Source organism: Marmota marmota, unplaced genomic scaffold (assembly GCF_001458135.2).
Source record: "Marmota marmota marmota unplaced genomic scaffold, marMar, whole genome shotgun sequence".
NCBI lineage: Eukaryota > Metazoa > Chordata > Mammalia > Rodentia > Sciuridae > Marmota > Marmota marmota.
Window position 1 is genome coordinate 7,085,693 of NW_026000249.1, and position 5,594 is coordinate 7,091,286.

The window sequence follows — 5,594 nt, forward strand, 5'->3', positions numbered from 1 at the left end:
ATGTTCCTCAAGTGCTTTGAAGATGAAAAGGCTTGTGGAAGTGCTAAGTAGTATTAAGGAAAGGCAGTGGGTGCCTGCTGGAAGTGCTTTTATTTTCCTCAGTCTCTTGTCAGCAGTTGTTTCTCTTGACTTTTACGTGTGTTTCATGGAGCAAAATGCTGGCATGGTAGGAAGGATGAAGCACTGATTAGTATAGAACAAAGACAGTGCCGCCTCATTTTGTACCTTGGTACTAATTTTGCTTATCAGTTGGCAGGGCTTCTGAAGCTCATAACTTCCAATGTTTTAATCAAGTTTTGGTAGTTGTTCAAGGTTAGCTTAATCTACTTGGGAGTGGAGAGAGGAAGCTGGGTTAGGAATGGTCAAGCCAAATGGTCTTGGGTTGGAAATCTGAAAAAGAAAGGTTTCTCCCAATGGAGGTCATTTTTGAATTATGAAAAGTGAGAAAGTTGCAAGGGAGAAGAAAGCTGAGAGGCAAGTGCTCTGCACTCCCTTACCCACTCTTCCAAAGAGGTAAACAATTTCTAATGACATGCCTTCTGATTATGAGATGAATTTTTGCTTCTCAGTCCAGACTTAGAATAGGGATTCTGTGTGTGTCCCCACATCATGAGGATGGATTGATTTGTCATGTTGATTGCATCTTGTCAGTTCATCCTGTCCTTCCCTAAGGTTTGACTGTCAGGATAGAGCTTGCAGTAAAGGGGCTGGATGCAGAGCAATGTTAAGAACAATGTCTACCACTTGCTTTAGATAATCTTGCAGTCTTCTCAGGTTCTTTTCTAGGCATGTCATTGTTTGTAATAATGTCTTTGGGTCCAAAGGAAGAAAAATAATAGTACCAGGTTTACTCAATTGTTGATCTGCTTGCAATACTAAAAAATGTATTTTTTTTTTACATTTCTCTGGTCATTGACTTTGAAAATCTCCTTGCTTTAGAGAATGGTTGTACCCCTGAAAGGCTGAGGACAAGCCAATTGGGTAAGTCAGGTTACTTTAAGGATCCTAGGGGAATTTTCCATTTCAGTGATGCTTGGAGTGAATCCTTATATAAGTATCTTGTGTATTCTATATCTTATAGAAACTTACATCTGTTGACTTAATCAAGTATGTGCAGAGCCAGGGGGAGGTTAAATACCAATAGGTGATGTGGCAGGAATTCCCTCCAAGTGATCCTTTGGAAAGAGCCGTATTTATGTCATTTTGGCAGAGCTGATCATAGGGTCAGGAAACCAGGGAGAGAGCTGAGAGAATAGCATTTGTAGGTCTTTCTCTTCAAATTGGGTCAGCTTATGATCTGTCTGGTATTCATTCGTCTCCATTTCTGAAGCATAGGTCCCTGGATTCCCTTCTCTTCAAAGGCCTCTTTGGCAACCTTCCGAGGAATGGCAGAGTTCATTGTGATGAATGTCGGGTGAGTGGAGCTCAACCGTGATGGAGCTCAACCTGTCAGATTCACAGAAAAATGTACCATACATATTCCAGCTGTTCCTTAAACATGCTCCCTAAGAGCTAGTTCCATTTGTTAGCTGTCAGAACGATGTAGAGAAATTACTCCAGACCCTCCGATATCATCATGCCCCTTTGTTTATGCACCAATTTTTTCCTCCATTAGCAAATCAATGTTTGGCAAAAAGAAAGTACAATCAAAGAACCTTCCCTGATGAGTTGCTGCCCCCAGTTTTATAGCTCTTCTCAGCCAAAAAAAAAAAAAAATTGAAGAGGAATTTGGATCCTATTGCTGCTGGGAAAGGAATGCTTGGTTGCCCAAAGGATTGAAATAGAGAATAGATTCCACTTCTCAATGCTCCTGTCTGGGATCACTTACCCCAAGAGTCAAACATGATGGACCATAGACCAAGTTACTTCTCCAAGTGTTTTAGTCAGATTTTCCACTGCTGGGGCTAAAAGACCTGACCAAAACAATTGTAGAAGAGGAAAAGTGTATTTGAGCACTCACAGTTTCAGAGGTCTTGGTCCATAGACAGCAGGCTCCATTCCTCAGGGCTCAAAGTGAGGGAGAACATCATGGCGGAAGAGTGTGGTGGAGGGAAGCAGTTCACATGATGATCAGAGAGCAGAGAGAAAGACTCCACTCATCAGATACAAAATCTATACCCCAAAGGCATACCCTCAATGATCCACCTCCTACAGCCACACCACACCTGCCTTCAGTTACCACTCAGTTAATCCCATCAGGGGATTCATTCACTGATTGTGTTAAGGCTCTCACAAACCAATCATTTCTCCACAAAACCTTCTTGCATTGTCTCATACATGAGCTCTTGGGGAACATCTCACATCTAACATCCAAACTATAACACCAAGCTTTGATTCTCACTGGGTCACATGGACATGGAAACTGGAGACTTTAGGATTCTGTGAATGAAAATGTGTGCCATTAGAATTTTCCTCACAAACTTGGATAGTTTTTCTTTGTGAGACAGAAAGTCATATCATCCTTCAATTCAAGTGATTTAAATTTCTCAAAAATTCCAGTGATATGCTGGAGCCAGCTTGTACCAGATCATGAGAGCTGATAGTATATTTCTCTCTCCAATTACTGTTGGAGACATCAAGTTGGTCACTTGAAATCTGCCATGATGACATATTTTTACATCACAAAAATTGACAAATGCTGCAAATAATGTCCCAGCCATCTGAGCTGCTTGATAAACATGTGCCAGCTCACACAGGACATTATCCTCATCTCTAATGTCCCCTCAGGCTCACTTATGGAGGCTGTTTAGCTTAAAGGGAAGAGGTCCCCCTTTTGCTGTGGTTTTATTATGTGTACCTGTTGTCAAAGGCAGACTTCTCCTCTCCTCTCATCTCCTGGACTCAGCCTGAGAGAGAAGTGGGCTGTGTGGCAGAAGATCACCAGGGTATTATTCTTCTCTTTTCACTGCTAAGCTGTATGACAAGTTATTTTACCTTTCTAGACCTCAGCTTCCTCTTCACTATAATAAAAGTAATTTGAGTCATTAGGTAATTGCTAAGTTTCCTTTTTGCTCTGACACTTCTGCAGTTTGATGAGTGCCTGGCTGCAGGGAAATATCATGTGTTTCAAAAACTTGGGATCCTTCAAAGTGCACATGCACATAATTTACAGTGACCAGCTCAGTTCCCTTATTTTCTTTCTGAATCTTGGACTCCCAGTAATTCTGCCTCTCTTTGGACTTCTAGTTATGGCATGAAGGAGGGGGGCACCTCCAAGTGACAAGCATAAGTAATTAGTTTTTTTATCTGGAGATGTCAACACACTTAAAAGGCAGCAGCCAGTACTCATCTTGATTGCTTTCCAGGGATGGCTGCATGCATGTGCATGTTTTTCAAGGGATCTATCACAGTGATGGACTGAGGATCTAGAATTATTAACTTTCTTTTGATCAGAAAAGAGACTACTTATTGGCCTTAAAGAAGTTCCAGCTTTGAAATTAAGCTGCTGTATATAACCCTAGATTATTTGGCATGATTGGCTTGGCTAACCTGCTGACAGAGCTTGTGTATTTTCTATTTTTCTGAAGTGGAAATTAACTCAGATAAGTTTTTTCTAGTTCAAAAGATTTGAAGATACATGTTTAAATAAACTTTTCTCTTAAAAATTCTTTAGAAGAGCCTGGGAATGATGGTATATGCCTGTAATCCCAGCTGCTCAGAAGGTTGAGGCAGGAAGACCACAAGTTGGAGGCCAGGCTCACCAACTTGGCAAGTTTCTGTTTCAGAAAAAAAATTGAATATTTTTTTAGTTGTAGTTGGACACAATACCTTTATTTTATTTATTTATTTTTATGTGGTGCTGAGAATCAAACCCAGGGCCCCGCATGTGTGAGGTGAGCGCTCTACCCCTGAGCCACAACCCCAGCCCCTCTGTTTCAAAATTTAAAAAAGAAATAAATAAAAAGGGTTGGGGGTGTAGCTCAATGGTAACATGTGCCTGGGATCAATTCCCAGTATCATGAAAAAAATTCTTTAAAAGAGGAATGGTGCTATAGTAAGGTATATATACCCAAAAGGCATACCCCCAATGGTGCTTCCCATAGATAACTTAAAGGAAAAACTATACTTAAAGTTAAAATAATATTTGCCTGGATGATTTATAGAAATTTCTGCTTGTAGAAAGTTTGAAAGGGTCACTAAAACAGAACTTTTCTGTTTTCTTTGATATCCCTGATTTTTGCCTGTGTTGTCTGACATCAAGTAATTAGAACTGTCCAGGATCTGAAAGGGAAGAACTGTTTCTCCTTTCAGCATCAAGCAAGGATTTGTGTTATCACTTACTCCTTACTTAGCAAATCTGTAATAGAGTAGGGGTTGTTCTGAGAGTGTCATACCTCTTCTTCTGTAAGAAGATCCATCTTTTGACCTGTCTTCATTCCTGTTAACCAACATAGCTTGACATCTCCTTAGCTATTGATAAATCTTAATCCTCCAAATAAATTAACAGAAAAAAAGAGGAATGATGTGTGTTTGTGTTGGGGATTAAAGGTAGACTTTAATGAAATGTAGAAGAGGAAAAAAAATCCATATTTATGAGGTGCCTGGAAGGAAAACGGGTGCTGATAGGGAGTGTAACTGACCACAGAACTGAGCAAATTTGTGATTTTGCTTAGGGTCTTACCAAGATATAGTCCCCATATTTCAGCAGCTGCAGATAATACATGTCCGTGGACCCTCACTGCCCAAATGTGCACATTGACATGTGCCAACTCATGCCAACTGTCGTTATAATTTTATTTATGAGGCCATTTACTCTTGAATCAAGAACCTGAGTGTTTTGCTGACTGTGTGCAGGATTGGTTACTCACCCCTACCAGCCAACTACATTCAATGACTACAACTGAAGATTTGAGCCACTGAATTTACCACCAAGGTCACAATCTATGTGAAGGACTGGAAAACAAGCAAACTCTCCTGGGATTCAGTTTCAGAGCAAAAGTACAGTTCTGCCCTGCAAAGACAATAAAAATGGGGTGTAAACCTCTTAGGTTTGGTCTGTCATCAGAGGCCCAAATCAGAGGTCCATCAGCTTTCTTGTTGGAATACTTCCTAAATTTTTTTTCAATTAGGCACCTCCTTGTACCTTTTACATTTGATATCTAAAATTTTCACATCATAAGCTTAATTCATTGCAAAAGTATATTTTCCAGCACATTGTATGTCTCACTAATCAAAGTATGATACATGAACCAACAACATCAGCATCCTCTGGGAGCTTGTTAGAAATGCAGAATCTAGGATCCCTCCCCATCCCCACTAAATCAGAATCAGTATTTTAATAAGGTCCCCTGGTGATTTATGAATACTGAGAAGCACTGATGTATATAATGTGCTTTGAGTATATCTTCACTAAACCCTTTCAATTCATGAAAAAATTATTAGGTCAGGTTATATGACCTGACTGAAGAAGCCATTTTTTTTTTAATTGTCAAGCCATCAGGTAAACCAGACTTATTTTTACTCAGTACAAAGAACTGACTTTGTTAATTTAAGTGAATAAGTTAATATGTGTGCCTGGCTAATCTTCTCCCTTTTGACTTCTAAGATGGGTAGGTAGCTGGTATATATATATATATATATATATATATATATAT